This window comes from Trachypithecus francoisi, unplaced genomic scaffold, assembly GCF_009764315.1.
Source record: "Trachypithecus francoisi isolate TF-2019V2 unplaced genomic scaffold, Tfra_2.0 Lachesis_group12, whole genome shotgun sequence".
Taxonomy (NCBI): domain Eukaryota; kingdom Metazoa; phylum Chordata; class Mammalia; order Primates; family Cercopithecidae; genus Trachypithecus; species Trachypithecus francoisi.
The window spans coordinates 88465661-88488991 of record NW_022681457.1 but is presented as its reverse complement, the minus strand read 5'-3'; the positions used below and the strand labels follow the sequence as shown (position 1 = coordinate 88488991).

At 49.3% G+C, this 23331-nt stretch overlaps 1 protein-coding gene across 1 annotated transcript in view; it reads left to right on the top strand.

Annotated features, from left to right (window-relative positions):
• Nucleotides 1-11964: 11964 nt before the first annotated feature.
• Nucleotides 11965-23331, top strand: part of THRAP3 (thyroid hormone receptor associated protein 3) — a 98507-nt gene continuing 87140 nt past the window's right edge. Inside the window, exon 1 of the mRNA XM_033227102.1 lies at nt 11965-12358. The gene's annotated coding sequence lies outside the window, so the exon portion shown is untranslated. The remainder of the gene's footprint in view (nt 12359-23331) is intronic.

Sequence of the window (23331 nt, the reverse complement as noted above, 5' to 3'; positions counted from 1 at the left end):
GCATGCACCACCATGCCTAGCTAACTTTTGTATTTTTTGTACAGATGAGGTTTCACCATGTTACCGTGGCTGGTCTCTAAATCCTGGGCTCAAGTGATGCCTCAGCCTCCCAAAGTGTTAGAATTATAGGCATAAGTCACCACCAACCATGCCCGACCTTCCCCTGTTTTCTTCTAAGAGTTTTATTGTTTTAACTATTTTTTTTTTTTTTTTTTTTTTTGAGACGGAGTCTCGCTCTGTTGCCCAGGCTGGAGTGCAGTGGCCGGATCTCAGCTCACTGCAAGCTCCGCCTCCTGGGTTCACGCCATTCTCCTGCCTCAGCCTCCTGAGTAGCTGGGACTACAGGCGCCCGCCACCTTGCCCAACTAGTTTTTTTTGTATTTTTTAGTAGAGACGGGGTTTCACCGTGTTAGCCAGGATGGTCTCGATCTCCTGACCTTGTGATCCGCCCGTCTCGGCCTCCCAAAGTGCTGGGATTACAAGCTTGAGCCACCGTGCCCGGCCAGTTCTTTCTTTCCTTCCTTTCTTTCTCTCTCTCTCTCTTTCTTTCTTTCTTTCTTTCTCTCTCTCTCTCTCTCTTTCTTTTCTTTTTTTTTTTTTTCCTGGAGATAGAGTCTTACTCTGTTGCTCAGGCTGGAGTACAGTGGTGCAATTACAGCTCACTGTAGCCTCAACCTCTCAGGCTTAAGTGATCCTCCTGCCTCAGCCTCCCGAGTAGCTGGGACTACAGGCATGCACCACCATGCCTGGCTAATTTTTGTATTTTTTGTACAGATGGGGTTTCACCATGTTACCATGGCTGATCTCCAAATCCTGGGCTCGAGTGATCCTCACACCTCAGCCTCCCAAAGTGTTAGAATTACAGGCATGAGTCACTGCCAACCATGCCCAGCCTTCCCCTGTTTTCTTCTAAGAGTTTTATTGTTTTAACTCTTATGTTTAGGTCTTTGATCATTTTGGGTTCATTTTTGTATGGCAATTAATTTTTAAAAATTCACTTCTGCGAAGACTTGTTCAAGAGCAGGATTCATCCTAGCTCTTTGGGAGGCCAAGGAGGGCAGATCACTTGAGGTCAGGAGTTCGAGACCAGCCTGGCCAACAGGGTGAGATCCCGTCTCTACTAAAAACTACAAAAATTAACCAGGTGTGGTGGCACATGCCTATAATCCCAGCTACTCCGGAGGCTGAGGCAGGAGAATCATTTGAACCTAGGAGGTGGAGGTTGCAGTGAGCTGAGATTACGCCACTGTGCTCCAGACTGCACGAAAAAGTGAGACTCCATCTCAAAAATAAAAAGAGAGCCGAATTCAACCCCTGAGCCACCTGTTTGCCACCTTGGCTTTAGATGCTTTTTTTTTTTTTTTTTTTCTGAGACGGAGTCTCACTCTGTCCCCCAAGCTGGAGTGCAGTGGGACAATCTCGGCTCACTGCAGCTTCTGCCTCCTGGGTTCAAGCAATTTTCCTGCCTCAGCCTCCCAAGTAGCTGGGATTATAGGTTCACGCCACCACGCCCGGCTAATTTTTGTATTTTTAGTAGAGACTGGGTTTCCACCATGTTGACCAGGCTGGTCACAAACTCCTGACCTCAAGTGATTGACCCACCTCAATCACCCAAAGTGTTGGGATTACAGGTGCAAGCCACCGCACCCGGCTAGATGCTGGTATTCCTAAGGATGATCATTTGCCCTTCTGGTTCACAATTCTGAAATTAATCACATCAATTCTGAGGACTTAAATTACTGCCTCAGTGAGAGGCTGTGTGGTGTGGTTAAGAGCATAGATCCGGAGCTGGATTACTGGAATTGGAACCTTGGCTCTGGCACTTAGTAACTGTGTAGCTTTGATTACCTCACACACTGTTTTTTTGGTCTTATGTTGTCCAAGACCTGCCTGAGATTACAGGCATTAGCCACTGCACCCCACCTGCACACAACCTTTTGTTCCCTCATCTGTAAAATGGCAAGAGTGAAGGCACATACCTCATAGGGTTGTTGTGAGGAATCAATAAGTAAATGTATATAAAGATCCAACAGGCCGGGCGTGGCAGCTCATGCCTGTAATCCCGGCACTTTGGGAGGCCGAGGCGGGCGGATCACAAGGTCAGGAGATGGAGACCACGGTGAAACCCTGTCTCTACTAAAAATACAAAAAATTAGCCAGGCGCTGTGGTGGGTGCCTGTAGTCCCAGCTACTTAGGAGGCTGAGGCAGGAGAATGGTATGAACCCGGGAGGCAGAGCTTGCAGTGAGCCGAGATCACGCCAATGCACTCCAGCCTGGGCGACAAGAGCAAAACTCTGTCTCAAAAAACAAACAAACAAACACAAAAAACCAGAATCTCTCAGGTCCAGACTTTTTTCCTGAGATCGACAGCATATCGACTGGATGTCTTGCTAGCGTCACCAACTCAACAAGTCCAAAACTGACACCTCTGACATATCTGTGACTCCGTCTCCAGTGCCCTCACCCTAACCCAGGCTGCTGTCATTTCTGCCATCCTGAAAAGAGAAACAAGGTCTTCAATCTAGTCTCTGCACAGTAGCCACAAGCCTGTTCAGGATACTCTCCCGCTTAAATTCCTCCCAGGCCTTTTCATAGCTCTCAGAATCAAAGGCACATTCTGTCCGACGGCTTCCTGGGGCCTCCTCACCCTGTTGCTTTCTTCCTCTCTTCTCTGTATTCCCACCATCCTGGACTTGCACCTCCTCTCTGAGCCTCACGGCCATTGCACAAGCTGTTCCCTCTGCCTGGAACGCTCTCTCCTGCTGTCCCACTTTAGTGGGCTAATGACTGTTCAAATCTTAAATATCATGTTTTCCAGGAGGCCTTCTTTGACCCCAGTGTTCTTTACCTACCCTACCACAACAAACACCTCATTGTAACTGTTTATCTATTAAATGCGCCTCTGCCAAAATATAAGTCACAAGAGCAGGAACATTTGTCGTGTTCTCCACTGTGTCCTTCTTAGCCCAGTGCCTGGCATGCAGTAGGTGCTGTCTGTGTGCAATACATAGCTGATGGAGAGAAACGTAAGACATGGGAGCCAGAATCATCGCAGGAGTTGGGGAGACTAATAGGGAAGAAGCATTTTTCTGGTGCAGTGTGAGGCAGGCGGGGATGTTGCCAAATGTCCTGGAAGCTGGGCAGGAAATCAGGCATTGAGGGCCTTGTATCCTGATAGGCTGGGATTTTGTTCTTCCTCATGTGGCATGGAAAACCACAGAAGGGTTTTCAGTCGGGAGGTAACATGACTGCAGGTGAAGCACCAGCCAGTCAGGGTGTGGTAGCAGATGGGCAAGATTGGAGACAGGGAGCCAGTTAAGAAGCCATGGCAGTAAAAAGTGCCTGGAAGGAAACACTGAGAACTAGGGGCTGAGTACAGTGGCTCACACCTGTAATCCCAGCACTTTGGGAGGTTGAGGCGAGAGCATCACTTGAGCCCAGGAGTTCAAGACCAGCCTGGGCAACATAGCTAGTCCCTGTCTCTGCAAAAAAATAAGGAAATTAGCCAGGCATTGTGGCACGCATCTGTAGTCCCGACTACTTGGGAGGCTGAAGTGGGAGGATCACTTGAACCCAGGAGGTCGAGGCTGCAGTGAGCCAAGATCTTGCCACTACACTCCAGCCTGGGGGACAGAGCAAGACCCTGTCTCAACAGAAAAAGAAGGAAAAAAAAGAGAAACACTCCACTTCTCCACTTAAAGCTACTGGAAAATAACCTGGAAGATATCTCTGGACAATGCTGCTGGATTTCACACATCAAAACATAAGTCCCTGTTACAAAGGAGGATTTCAGAAAACCAATGAATAATTTTTTAGTGTGTCCCAAATATGGCATTGGACATACTTACATTAAATAATTATTTATTGTTTACCTGAAATTCACCTTGCATTGGGCATTCTGTATTTTATCTGGCAACTATACCCACTGACTTTTCTCTCCTTCTTCTGCCCGTACTGCTAGTCCCTTCCCCAAATTTTATCTTAAATGCTCATTTGAATGATTTCTTTTCTTTTTCTTTTCTTTTTCTTTTTTCGAGACAGAGTCTCGCTTTGTTGCCAGGCTGGAGTGCAGTAGCATGATCTCGACTCACTGCAACCTCCGCCTCCCGGATTCAAGCAATTCTCCTGGCTCAGCCTCTGGAGCAGCTGGGATTACAGGTATGCACCACCATGGCTTTTTTTTTCTTTCTTTCTTTTTTTTTTTTTTTTTGAGATGGAGTATCATTCTGTCACCCAGGCTGGAGGGCAATGGCACAATCTCGGGTCACTGCACCCTCCACCTCTCAGGTTCAAGTGATTCCACAGCCTCAGCCTCCTGAGTAGCTGAGATTACAGGCGTATGCCACCACACCTGGCTGATTTTTGTATTTTTAGTGGAGATGGGGATTCACCACACTGGCAAGGCTGGAGAATGGTTTATATTACTTTAAAAATCTCTCCACTTTGGGAGGCCAAGGCAGGCAGATCACTTGAGGTCAGGAGTTCGAAACTAGCCTGGCCAATAAGGTGAAACCCCATCTCTAGTAGAAATACAAAAATTAGCCAGGCCTGGTGGCACACGCCTTTAATCCCATCTACTCGGGAGGCTGAGGCAGGAGAATCACTTGAACCTGGGAGACGGAGGTTTTAGTGAGCCAAGATCATACCATTGCACTTCAGCCTGGGTGATGGAGCGAGACTCTGTTTAAAAAAAAAAAAAAGAAAGAAAAGGCCGGGCGTGGTGGCTCATGCCTGTAATCCCAGCACTTTGGGAAGCCAAGGCAGGCAGATCACCTGGGGTCAGGAGTTCAAGACCAGCCTGGCCAACATGATAAAACGCTGTCTCTAGTAGAAATACAAAAATTAGCCAGGCCTGGTGGCACACGCCTTTAATCCCATCTACTCGGGAGGCTGAGGCAGGAGAATCACTTGAACCTGGGAGACGGAGGTTTTAGTGAGCCAAGATCATACCATTGCACTTCAGCCTGGGTGATGGAGCGAGACTCTGTTTAAAAAAAAAAAAAAGAAAGAAAAGGCCGGGCGTGGTGGCTCATGCCTGTAATCCCAGCACTTTGGGAAGCCAAGGCAGGCAGATCACCTGGGGTCAGGAGTTCAAGACCAGCCTGGCCAACATGATAAAACGCTGTCTCTACTAAAAATACAAAAATTAGCCAGGCATGGTGGTGGGTGCCTGTAGTCCCAGCTACTCGGGAGGCTGAGGCAGGAGAATTGCTTGAAGCTGGGAGGCAGTGAGCTGAGATTGCGCCATTGTACTCCAGCCTGGGGGACAAAAGCAAGACTCCGGCTCAAAAAAAAAAAAAAGTCGCTCAATTTAAATTTTTTTTTTTTGAGACGGAGTCTTGCTCTGCCACCCAGACTGGAGTGCAGTGGCCGGATCTCAGCTCACTGCAAGCTCCGCCTCCCGGGTTTACACCATTCTCCTGCCTCAGCCTCCCGAGTAGCTGGGACTACAGGCGCCCACCTCGTCGCCTGGCTAGTTTTTTGTATTTTTAAGTAGAGACAGGGTTTCACCGTATTAGCCAGGATGGTCTCGATCTCCTGACCTCGTGATCCGCCCATCTCGGCCTCCCAAAGTGCTGGTATTACAGGCTTGAGCCACTGTGCCCGGCCTTTTTTTTTTTTTTGAGACGGAGTCTCACTCTGTCTCTAGCCTGGAGTACAGTGGCACGATCGATCTTGGCTCAGTGCAACCTCTGGCTCCCTGGTTCAAGCGATTCTTCTGCCTCAGCCTCCAGAGTAACTGGGATTACAGGCACGTGCCACCACGCCCAGCTAATTTTTGTATTTTTAGTAGAGAAGGGGTTTCACTATGTTGGCCAGGATTATCTTGATCTCCTGACCTCGTGATCCACCAGTCTCGGCCTCCCAGAGTGCTGGGATTCCAGGTGTAAGCCATTGTCCCTGGGCATGCCCAGCTAATTTTTGTATTTTTTAGTAGAGACAGGTTTTCACCATGCTGGCCAGGCTCGTCTCGAACTCCTGACCCCAGGTGATCTGCCTGCCTCGGCCTCCCAAAGTGCTGAGATTACACTTTGTTTTTGTTTTTGTTTTTTTTTGGTGAGACGGAGTCTCACTCTGTCACCTAGACTAGAGTGCAGTGGCGTGATCTTGGCTCACTGCAACCTGCTCCTCCCGGGTTCCAGCGATTCTACTGCTTCAGCTTCCCAAGTAGCTGGCATTACAGGCCCCTGCCACCATGTCCACTAATTTTTGTATTTTTGATAGGGACTAAAACCAACATGGTTGGTCAGGCTGGTATTGAACTCCTGACCTCAAGTGATCCGCCCGCCTCAGCCTCCCAAAAGGAATGGAATCTAAAAAAAAAAAAAAAATAGTGATGGGAACAGGATCTCACTATGTTGCCCGGGCTGGACTTGAACTCCTGGCCTCAAGTGATCCTCCTGACTGAGCCTCCCAAACTGCTGGGATTAGAGGTATGAGCCACCAAGCCTGGCCAAAAGTCCCTCAACTTTCTGTTTTAAAAACTGCCGCCACACTTTTCTGCAATGTCAGTTGCAGGGTTCCTGGCCTCAAACAGTGGCCACCCCTAAAACACAGCAGCCTAGGCCAGGCGAGGTGTGTGGTAGGAACAGGGCAGGCAGCTCTGGCCTCAGGCACAAAGGGCTGAGTCCTAGGTACTGGGGACAGGCACTGGCAATTGAATCCGGACACTGAGCACTGGGTCCTAACACAAGAAACCATTTCCTGGCTCAAGGCAGTGGTCTCCAGGTCCTAAAAACTAGGACCAGGGCAGAGACCACAGGTCCCTGATCTCTGGGCGGAGGGTGCTGGGCTGAGTGGCAGTCATGACTTGCTGCCCAGGGCAAGGCCGAGGGTAAGGAGCTGCCCAGCCCCCAGTTGTTTTGTAACAGCTGCTGGACTGGGCTGAAGGGGAAATTTAAGGAGCCAGGGGGTGAGGTAAAGAGGAAGAGGTCAGTGGGCAGGGCAAGGCCACTCGGGCATGCTGGCTTGGTCCCAGGCCCTGGAGGGTGAGAGAAAAACAGTGGTTGGATCTCTAGGGCTCTCAGTGGCAGACAGTGGGGCCCCAGGAACAAGAGGAAGAAGAGTGGTGAGGATAGCAGGGAGTGTGTGCTACCCCCTACCCCCAACCCCCCTCTTTGTACCCTCCCCCTTTGTCAACCTCCTGGCTCCGCTCCCAGGCCGAGGCAGCTGGAGTGATTAGTGTGGGTGAAGGAGTACAAATGCCAAAGGCTTGTCTCATGTCTCAGAACACAGGGATCCAGCCAGAGTGGATGGCATGACTGAGTGAGAAATGGAGACGGAGAGATAAACAGAAATAAACAGGGACAACACCAAAGAGACAGAGGACAGAAGCAGGGCGGGAGGTAAAAGAAGAGACACACAGAGCAAAGTCCCACACAGAGCAAGGGGGTTGTGGGGAGAGAGGGATCAGTAGCTACAGGACAGGCTGACCTTTTCCTGTCTCTTCTCTGACCCAGTCCTCTCTGAGTTCCTCCCCGCTGTGTCCCGCTCCCAGGCTTTCTCAACCTCAGCACTATTGACATTTGGGGCAGGATAATCTTGGATGGTGGGGGTGGGGGCATGGGGGGCGTTCTGTGCCCTATAGGCTGCTTAACAGCCTCCTTGGCCCTTACCCAACAGATATTGGCACTCCCCCAACTCCTCTGCTCTTGTGACAATCCAAATTGCCTCCAGACATTGCTGGATGTTTCCTGGGAAGGGATTGCTCCTGACTGAGAACCATCCCTCAAGTAGGTTCATGTTCTTGAGAAGAGGCTACCCCAGGGTGTCTGGCTGGTTCTTCCTTCGGCCCGTGTGCACAGGGCCCCCTGGCCCTAACATGGCTTAAATTGCCCTAAGTCAGAAGTCGGGGAAACTAGGAGAGCCGCTGAGACTGAGGAGCAGTCTAGGTACAGCAGTAACGAAGTCCCTGCCCTCATGGAGCTTCTGTTCTTATTCCACCCAAAAGGCATCCCAGGTGTGTTTTGGGATGTGCTAGGGGTGTTTCATGAGTGGGTGTGCACTCTCGTCTCTAAGGGAGGAGGAAGAGATGGGCCCCCAAATGTGTCTGGACAAGATACAGGTAACAAGTATGCATTTTATTGTATGATGCTTAGATGTAAGAAATGTCCCATTTATCCGGGCGCGGTGGCTCACGCCTGTAATCCCAGCACTTTGGGAGGCCGAAGCGGGTGGATCACGAGGTCAGGAGATTGAGACCATCCTGGCCAACAGTGAAATCCTGTCTCTACTAAAAATACAAAAAAAATTAGCCGGGCGTGGTGGCGAGCACCTGTAGTCCCAGCTACTCGGGAGGCTGAGACAGGAGAATGGCGTGAACCTGGGAGGCAGAGCTTGCAGTGAGCCGAGACAGCGCCACTGCACTACAGCCTAGGCAACAGAGCGAGACTCTGTCTCAGAAAAAAAAAAAGGAAATGTCCCATTTATTTCATTCTCTAAACCAGGTGATCTGCTCCAAAACCCCCTGCCAGGCTGGCTGGTGAGAAATTCAATCACAGTCATGTTTTGGGAATCTCTACCCAGTGGTGTGCTGGTGAATGTTTACAAATGGCTTGGGGTGCATTAGGGAGGGACTTGATTTGTCACACTTGCCAATTTCCATGATGTAAACACTCCCCATGGCCAATTTCTTTTTTTTTTTTTTTTGAGGCGGAGTCTCGCTCTGTCGCCCAGGCTGGAGTGCAGTGGCCAGATCTCAGCTCACTGCAAGCTCCGCCTCCCGGGTTTACGCCATTCTCCTGCCTCAGCCTCCCGAGTAGCTGGGACTACAGGCACCCGCCACGTCGCCCGGCTAGTTTCAAGCTGCCAACATGATGTCAGTAAAGGTGGAGCAGGGAGGAGTGAGCAGTGGCGCACTGTCACGCAGGTATTCACGCGGCAGATGCCAACTACTTTAAAAGCATTCATAATAGTAAACTGGGCCAGGTGTGGTGGCTCATGCCTGTAATCCCACACTTTGGGAGGCTGAGGGCGGATCACTTGGGGTCAGGAGTTTGAGACCAGCCTGGCTAACATGGTGAAACCCTGTCTCTACTAAAAATACAAAATTAGGTCAGGTGCAGTGGCTCCATGCCTCCCAGCACTGGGAGGCTGAGGTGGGTAGATCATCTGAGGTCAAGAGTTCAAGACCAGCCTGGCCAACATGGCGAAACCCTGTCTCTACTAAAAATACAAAAATTAGCTGGATGTGGTGGCACACGCCTGTAATCCCAGCTACTCAGGAGGCTGAGACAGGAGAATTGCTTGAACCTGGGAGACGGAGGTTGCAGTGAGCCGAGATCATGCCACTGCACTCCATCCCGGGCGACAGAGTAAGACTCTGTCTCAAAAAAAAAGAAAAATTAGCCAGACGTGGTGGCACATGCCTGTAATCCCACTTACTTGAGAGGCTGAGGCAGGAGAATTGCTTGAACCCGGGAGGCAGAGGTTGCAGTGGGCTGAGATGGCGCCACTGCACTCCAGTCTGAGCAACAGACCCACCTGTTTTTTAAAAAAAAAAAAAAAACCCGGGCACGGTGGCTCAAGCCTGTAATCCCAGCGCTTTGGGAGGCTGAGACGGGCGGATCACGAGGTCAGGAGATAGAGACCATCCTGGCTAACACGGTGAAACCCCGTCTCTACTAAAAAAAATACAAAAAACTAGCTGTAGTCCCAGCTACTCGGGAGCCTGAGGCAGGAGAATGGCGTGAACCCAGGAGGTGGAGCTTGCAATGAGCTGAGATTCGGTCACTGCACTCCAGCCCAGGCGACAGAGCAAGACTCTGTCTCAAAAAAAAAAAAAAAAAGGCCGGGCTTGGTGGCTCACACGTGTAATCCCAGCAATTTGGGAGGCCGAAGAGGGTGGATCACGAGGTCAAGAGATCGACACCATCCTAGGCAACATGGTAAAACCCCGTCTCTACTGAAAATACAAAAATTAGCTGGGTGTGGTGGCACGCACTGGTAGTCCCAGCTACTCGGGAGGCTGAGGCAGGAGAATCCCTTGAACCCGGGAGGCAGAAGTTGCAGTGAGCTGAGATGGCGCCACTGTACTCCAGCCTGGTGACAGAGCAAGACTCTGTCTCAAAAAAACAGTAAAATGTAGGAAAGTAATTAGGACATGATGCTGTCAGGCCTCTGAGCCCAAGCCAAGCCATCGCATCCCCTGTGACTTGCACATATATGCCCAGATGGCCTGAAGTAACTGAAGAATCACAAAAGAAGTGCAAATGCCCTGCCCCACCTTAACTGATGACATGCCACCACAAAAGAAGTGAAAATGGCTGGTCCTTGCCTTAAGTGATGACATTATCTTGTGAAATTCCTTTCCCTGGCTCATCCTGGCTCAAAAGGCTCCCCCACTGAGCACCTTGTGATCCCCACTCCTGCCTGCCAGAGAACAACCCCCTTTGACTGTAATTTTCCTTTACCTACCCAAATCCTATAAAACGGCCCCATCCCTATCTCCCTTCGCTGACTCTGTTTTCAGACTCCGCCCGCCTGCACCCAGGTGAAATAAACAGCCATGTTGCTCACACAAAGCCTGTTTGGTGGTCTCTTCACACGGACGCACTTGACAGATGCACTTTGAGTGTTAGTGGCCTTGAATATACTATATTAAATTTTAAGTTTATAATTAATTTTTTTTTTTTTTAGATGGAGTCTTGTTCTGTCTCCCAGGCTGGAGTGCAGTGATGCTGAGGCAGGAAAATAAGGTCTATAGGCAGGAAACCTAAGGCTGATTCACACTGACTTCCTAGAGCTAAATCAAATGGAAGCACTTCAGCTATGACAGGAAATATCCTCTCCATTTAAATAGGGTGTACACCAAATAACCAATGGAAACCTCTAGAGGGTATTTAAACCCCAGAAAATTCTGTAATAGGGCTCTTGAGCCCTTATGTCGGCCTGCTCCCACACTGTGGAGTGTACTTTCATTTTCAGTAAATCTGTTTTTGTTGCTTCATCCTTTCTTTGCTTTGTGTGTGTGTTTTGTCCAATTCTTTGTTCAAGACGCCAAGAACCTGGGGATACCTTCAACCGGTAAGAGTGCGATTTGGGCTCACTGCAATCCCTGCCTCCCAAATTCAAGTGATTTTCCTGCCTCAACTTCCCGAGTAGCTGGGATTACAGGTGTCCGCCACTATGCCCAACTGATTTTTTTTTTTATTTTTAGTAGAGATGAGGTTTCACCATGTTGGCCAGGCTGGTCTCGAACTCCTGATCTCAAGTGATCCGCCCGTCTCGGCCTCCCAAAGTGCTGGGATTACAGGCATGAGCCACTGCGCCCGGCCATAATTAAATTTTTTATATTGCCCCCACCCCTTTGAAGCCCTGGGTATAATTCCTGGAGGGTTATCCGGTCTGGAATGTTTAGAGGAAGATTCTCTGGTCTTCAGTCAATTCTATCTTCTTGGATCAGCTTGGCTTAGCCATAGAGATTGCTGTGACTCCCAAGACCACTTCATGCTCCCATATCCGTCCCCTCCCCACAAACAGCAACTTTGCACCTAGCGGAGGTCCTGGGAGATCTGAATGGGAGTGACGAAAAGTTGCTATTATTCAAGAAAAGACAACAGCAGCAGCAAAAACACCCAGACCCCTGTTCGCTTTCTCTGGCTTGGGAAAACTCGTCAAGACTTTTCTGATGGGTCCCACTTCCGCCCCTCCCAAGCTGGGAGCCCTGTGCTGTGGAGTAACTCAGCATAGTAACTGGCTCCTGGAGCTGGGCCTTGGTAAACAAGAGCCCTGGCTGGGGGATGTTTTTTGGTGCCTGGCAACCTCTGCTTTTGGCTTGGCAATCCCAAAGCCTGTAACAACCGCAGTCCCCACCCCCAGGCCGGAAGGAGTAAACACCCGCAGTAAGCAGAGCAAAACACAAATTACAACCTCAAGACGTTTCCCTGCTGCATTGATAGACCAGGGTGATAGCAACAAACACCTGAGGCTCTGAACTAAACAAAAAGAAGAGTCCAGGCTAGGAAAGGAGAGATTCTGGCTAGACTTCAAGAAAGACTGAAGACTTTTTTTTTTTTTTTTTGAGACAGAATCTTGCTCTTTTGCCCAAGTTGGAGTGCCGTGGCAGAATCTTGGCTCACTGCAACCTCAGCCTTCCGGGTTCAAGCGATTCTCCTGCCTTAGCCTCCTGAATAGCTGGGATTACAGGCACCCACTACCATGCCCGGCTAATTTTTGTAACTTTAATACAGACAGGGTTTTGCCCTGTTGGCCAGGCTAGTCTTGAACTCCTGACCTCAGGTGAGCCACCCGCGTCAGCCTACCAAAGTGCCAGGATTATAGGCATGAGCCACCGCAACCAGCCAAGAAAGACTTCTTAGCCTACCTGGAGGGAGACTAAACACAGGCACTGTGAGGGTAAGTCGGCTCCCCTCCAGGCTGCCCATGTGAGCACTCAAAGCTGGCAGCCTCCCCCAGGCTCACTGAGCTTCCTTTCATAGTTCCCACTGCCTCAGGATGAAGTCCTGTTAATGGCTGAGTGCCTGGACCTTCCCTGTAAGATAGGAGTCGTCATATGGATGAGAAAACTGAGTCTCAGAGAGGATAGGTCACTTGCCCGAAGGCACACAGCTAAAGCAGTAGTCAAGGGTGGGAATGTGAAGTCAGATCTGGCATCAAAATCTGTGTGCTCTTCCCGCTGTTTGACCTCACCTCTCATTTCCATCTCACCCCAATCTACCTTTTGCAGCCTCCCCCACCACAACCTCCACCACCCCTGTGCCCCCTACTGTAAAGGAGGTGGGAGAAGGAAAGCATGAATTTATTGATGAACTTTACAACAACAGAATTATGTTTTTTTTTTAATTTTTAATTTTTTTTTTTTTTTTTGAGGCAGAGTCTCGCTCTGTCGCGCGGGCTGGAGTGCAGTGGCCGGATCTCAGCTCACTACAAGCTCCGCCTCCCGGATTTACGCCATTCTCCTGCCTCAGCCTCCCGAGTAGCTGGGACTACAGGCGCCCGCCACCTCGCCCGGCTAGTTTTTGTATTTTTTTTAGTAGAGACGAGGTTTCACCGTGTCAGCCAGGATGGTCTCAATCTCCTGACCTCGTGATCCACCCGTCTCGGCCTCCCAAAGTGCTGGGATTACAGGCTTGAGCCACCGCGCCTGGCCAACAACAGAATTATGTTAGTTATTACTGAATAAACCATAGTAATATTCTCTTTTTCTTTTGTAGTTTCCTTTTTGGCATGTCCATGTAATCAACATAATTTTTTTTTTTTTTTTTTTGGAGATGTTGTTTCTCTCTGTCACCTCAGGCTGGAGTACAGTGGCATGATCTTGCCTCACTAAAACCTCCACCTCCCGGTTTCAAGCAATTCTCCCAACTCAGCCTCCTGAGTAGCTGGGACTACAGGCATGCACCACTATGCCCAGGTAATTTTTGTATTTTTTGTAGAGATAGGGTTTCGCCATGTTTGGCCAGGCTGGTCTCAAACTTTTTTTTTTTTTTTTTTTTTTTTTTTTTAGAGATAGTCTTGCTCTGTTGCCCAGGCTGGAGTGCAGTGATGGCATCATGGCTCACTGCAGCCTTGAACTCCTGGGCTCAAGTGATCCTGCCACCTCAGCCTCTCAAGTAGCTGGAACTACAGGCAGGCTGACACCATGCCTGGCTTATTTTAAAATTTTTTGTAGAGATGGGATCTTGCTATATTGCCCAAGTTGGTCTCAAACTCCTGGTCTCAAGTGATCCCCCCACCTTGACCTGCCAAAGCACTGGAATTACAGGAGGGAGCCACTGCATCTGGCCCAACACAATCATGTTTTAAAGCTTAGCGTTACTGAACTTTTCCTCTCTAAGCAAGATAAAGAGTTTTTCAACCTTAGCACTACTGCTATTTTGAGCAGGATTATTCGTTGTTGTGAGGGATTTGTCTTGTGCATTGTAGGATGTCTAGTAGCATCCCTGGCCTCAATACCCAATAGATGTCAGCAGTACTCCCCCATGCTCGGGGTTGTGACAACCACAAATGTCTCCAGACATTGCCAAATATCCTCTGGGGGATAGAATTGTCCCTGGTTGGGAAACACCGAATTAGACCAGATAATAAAGTGCCCATTTCAATGAAGCAGGTCTTAGGAGTAAATAAAATGCACCAGCAAGTAGCTTGGAGGAGATAGATCAGTGAGGTCCAGGCTCTTGCTTCTGATGCAAGAGGGGCTGGGGAAGCAGCTTCTAAAATCTGAATCCTAGTCTACAGCAGGGCCTGGATGGATCCCCTGAGGACTGACCTTTGACTTTCTTGGGAATAACTGTCTTTGCAGGAGCCCACCACTATCCAATCTAATTCTGAGAGGAGTCAGTGACGTTATAGTCACTGCCACCCGAAAGGGGACACCCCAACTGTAAGAGGAACTTGTTTGGGGTCCAAGTGTGGAAAAAGAGTGGTAACAGTTAGTGGGTGCCACATCCTGCTTTTGCACAGGTGGTGGTGGAGAGGGATGTGGGAGGGGCTGCAAGTATCTTCTAGAACAGTGCTACGCAAAGTGTGGTCCATACACTGGTTTTTGTCTGGTCCCCAATGAATTGAGAGTGTTTAAAAACTTCTTTTTTGTTGTTGTTGTTGTTTTTTGAGACAGAGTCTCGCTCTGTCGCCCAGGCTGGAGTGCAGTGGCCGGATCTCAGCTCACTGCAAGCTCCGCCTCCCGGGTTCACGCCATTCTCCTGCCTCAGCCTCCCCAGTAGCTGGGACTACAGGCTCCCGTCACCTCGCCCGGCTAGTTTTTTGTATTTTTTAGTAGAGATGGGGTTTCACTGTGTTAGATGGTGTCGATTTCCTGACCTCGTGATCCGCCTATCTTGGCCTCCCAAAGTGCTGGGATTACAGGCGTGAGCCACCGCGCCCGGCCCCCTTTTTTTTTTGAGATGGAGTCTAGCTCTGTCACCCAAACTGGAGTGCAGTGACACGATCTCCACTCACTGCAACCTCTGCCTCCCGGGTTCAAGTGATTCTCCTGCCTCAGCCTCCCGAGTAGTTGGAATTACAGGCACCCGCCACCACACCCAGCTAATTTTTAGTAGAGATGGGGTTTTACCATGTTGGCCAGGCTGATCTCGAACTCCTGACCTCAGGTGATCCACCTGCCCCAGCCTCCCAAAGTGCTGGGATTACAGGCGTGAGCCACCACATTTGGTGCTTAATAGCAATCAGACTGAGGAAATTTATGTCTGTTGTGTGTAATAACAAAAATATGTATTTTCTATGTCTTTTTAAACTTTATTTTTCTAGTAAGTTCTAGTAAGTCTTTTTTTTTTAGATGGAGTCTCATTGTGTTGCCCAGGGTGGAGTACAGTGGCACGGTCTTGGCTTGCTGCAATCTCCTCCCAGGTTCAAACAATTCTTCTGCTTTCTGAGTAGCTGGGATTACAGGTACGAGCTACCACACCTGGCTAATTTTTGTATTTTTTAGTAGAGATGGGGTTTCACCATGTTGGCCAGGCTGATTTTTTTTTTTTTTTTTTTTTTTGAGAGGGAGTCTCACTCTGTCACCCAGACTGGAGTGCAGTGGCATGATGTCGGCTCACTGCAAGCTGTGCCTCCCGGGCTCATGCCTTTCTCCTGCCTCAGCCTCCAGAGTAGCTGGGACTACAGGCGCCTGCCAACATGCCCAGAGAATTTTTTGTATTTTTAGTGGAGACAGGGTTTCACCGTGTTAGCCAGGATGGTCTCGATCTCCTGACCTCGTGATCCGCGCGGCTTGGCCTCCCAACATGCTGGGATTACAAGCGTGAGCCACCGAGCCCAGCCTTTTAAAAAAATTTTTGGGCAGGGCGCGGTGGCTCACGCCTGTAATCCCAGCACGTTGGGAGGCCGAGGCGGGCGGATCACGAGGTCAGGAGATCGAGACCATCCTGGCTAACACGGTGAAACCCCGTCTCCACTAAAATTACAAAAAAAAATTAGCCGGGCGTGATGGTAGTCCACAGCTACTCGGGAGGCTGAGGTAGGAGAATGGCGTGAACTCGGGAGGCAGAGCTTGCAGTGAGCCAAGATCGCACCACTGCACTCCAGCCTGGGCAGCAGAGCGAAACTCCGTCACAAAAAAATTTTAAAAATTAAAAATTAAAAAAAAAAATTTAAAATAAATAAAAATAAAAATTACAAAAAATTAGCCAGGTGTGGTGGCGGGCGCCTGTAGTCCCAGCTACTCCAGAGGCAGAGGCAGGAGAATGGCATGAACACGGGAGGCAAAGCTGTCAGTGAACCGAGATGGTGCCACTGCACTCCAGCCTGGGTGACAGAGCGAGACTCCGTCTCAAAAAAAAAAAAATTTTTTTTTTTTGTAGCGAATAGAGGCTCACTACGTTGTTCAGGCTGGTCTTGAACTCCTGGGCTCAGGTGATCCTCCTGCCTTGGCCTCCCTATGTGTTGGGATTACAGGCGTGAGCCACCGTACCTGGCGTAGGTCAGCATTTTAAAAATGCTATTACTGGGCCAGGCACGGTGGCTCACGCCTATAATCCCAGCACTTTGGGAATCTAAGGCGGGTGGATCACAAGGTCAGGAGTTCAAGACTAGGCTGCCCAATATAGTGAAACCCCGACTTTACTAAAAATACAAAAATTAGCCGGGCATGGTGGCACGCGCCTGTAGTCCCAGCACTTTGGGAGTCTGAGGCGGGTGGATCACAAGGTCAGGAGTTCAAGACCAGGCTAGCCAATGTAGTGAAACTCCAACTTTACTAAAAATACAAAAATTAGCCAGGCATGGGGGCACGCGTCTGTAGTCCCAGCTACTCAGGAGGCTGAGGCAGGAGAATTGATTGAACCCGGGGGCAGAGGTTGCGGTGAGCTGAGATTGTGTCATTGTACTCTGGCCTGGGCAACAGAGCAAAACTCCATCTCAAAAAAATGAACAAACAAATAAAAATGCCATTACTGGGGCCCCAGCCCATACCAAATAGATCAGAATCTGGGAGGTGGAGCATGAACATGGACGTGGGGATTTTTGGTAAAATCGATTCCCGGCCGGGCGCGGTGGCTCAAGCCTGTAATCCCAGCACTTTGGGAGGCCGAGACGGGCGGATCACGAGGTCAGGAGATCGAGACCATCCTGGCTAATGCGGTGAAACCCCGTCTCTACTAAAAAATACAAAAACTAGCCGGGCGAGGTGGCGGGCGCCTGTAGTCCCAGCTACTCGGGAGGCTGAGGCAGGAGAATGGCGGAAACCCGGGAGGCGGAGCTTGCAGTGAGCTGAGATCTGGCCACTGCACTCCAGTCCGGGCGACAGAGCGAGACTCCGCCTCAAAAAAAAAAAAAAAAAAAAAAAATCGATTCCCAGGGGGATTAATGGGCAGCTAGAGGGAGAATCTCTGCTTTATAGAAGTGTTAGCCTTGGAGGCTGGGTGTGTAGCTTATGCCTTTAATCTCAGCACTTTGGGAGGCTAAGGCAGGAGGATCACTTGAACTCAGTAGTTCGAGACCAGCCTAGGCAACATAGTGAGACTTCATCTCTATATAAAATTATTTTAAAAGTATAGGCTGGGTACGGTGGCTCACGCCTGTAATCCCAACACTTTGGGAGGCTGAGGCGGGTGGATTGCCTGAGGTCAGAAGTTCGAGACCAGCCTGGCGAACATGGTGAAACCCTATCTCTACTAAAATACAAAATAATTAGCTGGATGTAGTGTCGTGCACCTGTAATCTCAGCTACTCAGGAGCTGAGGCAGGGGAATTGCTTGAACCAAGGAGGTGGAGGTTGCAGTGAGCCGAGATTGTACCACTGCGCTCCAGCCTGGGTGACAGAGCAAGACTCCGTCTCAAAAAAAAAAAAAAAAAAAAAAAAAAAAAAAATATATATATATATATATATATATAATTTTAAAGTATCAGTTTTGGAAGCAAAAAGATGGAAGCTTTTGGCAGTGGTTCCCCCCAAATGTATCTGTGCATTGGAATCACCTGAATCAACTTCAAAAAAAAATAGTGATGCCTGTGATCCATCCAGAGACTGTGATTTGCTTGGTTTGACATGTGGTCTAAGTGTTGGAATTTTAAAAACATTTTGAGACGGGCCAGGTGCGGTGGTTCATGATGTAATCCTGGCACTCTCGGGGGCTGAGGAGGGAGGATTGCTTGAGCCTAGGAGTTCAAAACCAGCCTGGGCAACAAAGTGATACCCTGTCTCTGCATAGTGGTACGCTCCTGTAATCCCAACACGTTGGGAAGCCAAGGCAGGAGGATCACTTGAGCCCAGGAGTTCAAGACCAGCCTGGGAAGCATAGAGAGACTCTGTCTCTACCAAAAAATAAAAAAAAAAATTAACTGGGCCTAGTGGCATGCGCCTGTGTTCCCAGCTACTAGGGAGGCTGAGGTGGGAAGATTGCTTAAACCTAAGAGGTTGTGGCTGCAGTGAGTTGTGATCACACCACTGTACTCCAGCCTGGGAGACACGGTGAGACCATGTCTCAAAAAGAAAAAGAAGGCCGGGCGCGGTGGCTCAAGCCTGTAATCCCAGCACTTTGGGAGGCCGAGACGGGCGGATCACGAGGTCAGGAGATCGAGACCATCCTGGCTAACACGGTGAAACCCCGTCTCTACTAAAATATACAAAAAATTAGCCGGGCGAGATGGCGGGCGCCTGTAGTCCCAGCTACTCGGGAGGCTGAGGCGAGAGAATGGCGTAAACCCGGGAGGCGGAGCTTGCAGTGAGCTGAGATCCGGCCACTGCACTCCAGCCTGGGCGACAGAGCGAGACTCTGTCTCAAAAACAAACAAACAAACAAACAAACAAACAAACAAAAAAATATAGAAGGAGGAAGCTAAGATTCCTCTGAGATTTTGAAGCTGGGCGATCAGAAAGACGGAAGAACTCCTGACCGGGCGTGGTGGCTCACATCTGTAATCCCAGCATTTTGGGAGGCTGAGGCAGGTGGATCGCCTGAGGTCAGGAGATTGAGCCCAGCGTGGCCAACATAGAGAAACCCTGTCTCTACTAAAAATACAAAAAATTAGCCGGGCGTGGTGGTGGGCGCCTGTAATCCCAGCTGCTCTGGAGGCTGAGGCAGGAGAATCGCTTGAACCCAGGAGGCGGAGGTTGCAGTGAGCCAAGATCGCACCACTGCACTTCAGCCTGGGCAACAAGAGCCAAACTCTGTCAGGGAAGGGAAGGGAAGGGAAGGGGAGGGGAGGGGAGGGGAGGGGAGGGAAGGGGAGGGAAGAGGAGGCAGGGATGGGAGGGGAAGAGGGGAGGGGAGGCAGGGAGGGGAAGGGAGGTGGGGAGGGGAGGCGGGGAAGGGGAGGGGAGGTGGGGAGGGGAAGGGAGGGCAGGGCAGGGCAGGGAAGGGCTCCTAACAGAAACAGGAAAGAGCTAAGGAAAGTCCATACATACACGTACCTACTGCTGTCAACTCCATGCTTAGCCAACTGCTGGGTTCTAGGAAGACAAAGAACAAACTAGTTGTTGCCCTTCAGGAGTTGGCTTTCTGTAGGTGGCGCAGATGGGAGATTTCAACACATTGTGATGAATGTGGTAAAACCTGTATAAGCAGCGTGGGCTAGGGAGTTGACTCCTTCTGCCCTTTCTCAGCCAGCTGATCACCAAGACCAGTAGATATGATCTCCTAAATGTCCTCTCTCTTTTGAATCTTCCCACTTTTCTTCATCCCCACTGAGAATACACTAGACCATGCCATTGTCCCATCTCATCTGGAATACTGTGATATAACTTCCTTACTGGTCTCCCCACTTTCACTCTAGTTTGCCCTAATCCTTTCTCACATTATACCACAGTAATCCTTTAGAAAAGGAAATGCGAGCCAGGCTCAGTGGCTTATGCCTGTAATCCCAGCACTTTGAGAGGCTGAGGTGGGTGGATCACCTGAGGTCAAGAGTTCAAGACCAGCCTGACCAACATGGTGATACTCCGTCTCTACTAAAAATACAAAAAAATTAGGCCAGGCATGGTTGCACATGTCTGTAACCCCAGCTACTCAGGAGGCTGAGGCAGGAGAATCGCTTGAACCTGGGAGGTGGAGATTGCAATGAGCCAAGATCGCACCATTGCACTCCAGCCTGGGCAACAAGTGCAAAACTCTGTCTCAAAAAAAAAAAAAAAGTAAAATAAAAATAAAAAAGGAAATGAGAATCACGTCCCTCCCTTGCTTATAAACCTTTCAATGGTTTCCCATTGTTCTCAGAATAAAATCCAATATCCTCAATTTGGACTGTCAGACCCAGTGGGATCTGGCTGCTTAGGACCTCGCCAACCTTATTGTGCTTCTCCTCCTATTACACTCCAGAGTCAATGGCAGGCCTAACAACACTTAGGATGTGCCATGTTCCTTCAGGCCACAGTGCTTTTCCATGTGCTGTTCCTTCTGTCTGGAATGCTCTTCCCCAATTCTTGGCCTGGCTAACTATATTGTTTACGGGTCATTCCCTTAGGGAAGCATCCCCTAAACTTCTAGCCTAGAATGGGACCTCCAGATTCTACACCAACTCAGCAAGCCTTTTCTGTAAGGGGTGAATCATACATATTGTAGGCTTTGCAGACCACAGAGTCTCTGTTGCAACCACTCTACTCTGCAGTCAGAGCAGCCATAGACAGTAACAAGAATGCATTTTTGGACGCTGAACTTTGAATTTCATACACTTTCTGCGTGTCACAAAAAGAAAGTTTTCCTTTTTTTTTTTTTTTTTTGAGACAGAGTTTTGCTCTTGTTGCCCAGGCTGTAGTGCAGTGGCACGATCTCGGCTCACCGCAACCTCCGCCTCCCGGGATTCAAGCAATTCTTCTGTCTCAGCCTCCTGAGTAGCTGGGATTACAGGCATGAGCCACCACGCCGGGCCAATTTTTCTTTTCAGTAGAGATGGGGTTTCTCCATGTTGGTCAGACTAGTCACAAACTCCTGACCCCAGGTGATCCACCTGCCTCGGCCTCCCAAAATGCTGGGATTACAGGCATAAACCATCACGCCCAGCCAATAAAATTTTCTTTTTTTTTCCCTTAACCATTAAAAAATGTAAAAATAGGCTGGGCATGGTGACTCATACCTGAAATCCTAGCACTTTGGAAGGCCTAAGCAGGAGGACTGCTTTAGCCCAGGAGTTTGAGACCAGCCTGGACAATACAGTGAGACCCTGTCTCTACAAAAAATTAAAAAGAAAAAACCAGCTGGGCGCGGTGGCTCACGCCTGTAATCCCAACATTTTGAAAGGCTGAGGCAGGTGGATCACCTGAGGTCAACAGTTTAAGACCAGCCCGGCCAACATGGTGAAACCCCTGTCTATACTAAAAATACAAAAATTAGCTGGGTGTGGTGGTGTGTAATCCCAGCTACTCAGGAGACAGAGGCAGGAGACTCTCTTGAACTGGGACGTGGAGGTTGCAGTGAGTGGAGATCACACCACTACACTCTAGCCTGGGTGAAATAGCAAGACTCCGTCTCAAAAAAAAAAAAAAAAAAATGCCGGATGCGGTGGCTCACACCTCTAATCCTAGTGCTCTGGAATGCCAAGGTAGGCGGATCACAAGGTCAGGAGTTTGAGACTAGCCTGGCCAATATGGTGAAACCCCATCTCTACTAAAAATACAAAAATTAGCCAGGCGTGCTGGCGGGCACCTGTAATCTCAGTTACGCAGGAGGCTGAGGCAGGAGAATCGCTTGAACCTGGGAGGCAGAGGCTTCAGTGAGCCGAGATTGTGCCACTGCACTCCAGCCTGGGTGACAAAGCAAGACTCCGTCTCAAAAAAAAAAAAAAAAAAAAAATTAGCTGAGCATAGTGGTGCATGCCTGTGGTCCCAGCTACTTTGGGGGCTAAGGTAGGAGGATCGCTTGAGCCCAGGAGGTTAAGGCTGCAGTGAGCTGTGATCACGCCACTGCACTCCAGTCTGGGGGACAGAGCCAGATTCTGTCTCAAAAACAAACAAGTAAATAAAAATGTAAAAGTAATCCTAGTTTCTGGCCATATGAAAACAGGAGATGGGCCAGAATTGGCCCATAGGTTTAGTTTGCTGACCTCTGTTCTGTGCTATCATAGCATATACCATATACTCTTCCTGTATTGCACTCATGCCATTAGTAATTAATTATGCATGCGACAGACTTCTTGAGGCTATCTCCCCAGTTGGAGGTAAGCTCTGTGAGGGAAGGGACCACATCTGTTTTGTTTACTCTTTTTTTTCCTGAGCATCATAGTACAGGGCCTGACTCATGGTATGTGCCCACCAAATGAATGAAGTGATACAGTTTTCTCTGCTTTGAGAGGAACTCAAAGCCTCATGGAGAATGCAGACATACAATTAAATACACACCTAACTAGGTAATGCTGTATTGGAAGGAAGAAGAGTTTGGTTTCTGGCAGGGTGAATTTGAGATACCAGTGGGAAATCGGAGTATGGTGGCTCCTATATATCTGGAACTAAGTGAGTTGAATCTAAGATGTAGATAAGGGAATAAGGTGCTTAAAACAGATGCTAAAGTGGCCGGGTGCGGTGGCTGACGCCTATAATCCCAGAACTTTGGGAGACCAAGGTGGGCAGATCACAAGGTCAGGAGATCAAGACCATCCTGGCTAAGGGTGAAACCCTGTCTCTACTAAAAATACAAAAAATTAGTCGCGCGTGGTGGTAGGTGCCTGTAGTCCCAGCTACTCCGCAGGCTGAGGCAGGAGAATGGTGTGAACCCAGGAGGCAGAGCTTGCAGTGAGCCGAGATGGCGCCACTGCACTCCAGCCTGGGTGACAGAGTGAGATTTGAGACCATCCTGGCTAACACGGTGAAACCTTGTCTCTACTAAAAACACAAAAAATTAGCCAGGCATGGTGGTGGGTGCCTGTAGTCCCAGCTACTCGGGAGGCTGAGGCAGGAGAATAGCGTGAACCTGGGAGGCGAAGTTTGCAGTGAGCTGAGATTGTGCCACTGCACTCCAGCCTGGGTGACAGAGCGAGATTCCATCTCAAAAAATAAAAAATAGGCCGGGTGCGGTGGCTCACGCCTGTAATCCCAGAACTTTGGGAGGCTGAGGCGGGTGGGTGGATCATGAGGTCAGGAGATCCAGACCATCCTGGCTAACATGGTGAAACCCCATCTCTACTAAATATACAAAAAATTAGCTGGGCGAGGTGGCGGGCGCCTGTAGTCCCTGTTACTTGGGAGGCTGAGGCAGGAGAAAGGCAGAACCCAGGTGGTGGAGCTTGCAGTGAGCCGAGATTGCGCCACTGCACTCCAGCCTGGGCGACAGAGCGAGACTCCATCTCAAAAATAAATAAATAAATATATACAATAAAAAATAAAAAATTAAAAATAAGAGATGTTAAAGCTACCTGAGGATGTCACATCACTCAAGAGGAGAGGTCACTCAGGGAGAGAGGCTGAATAAGGAGAGGAG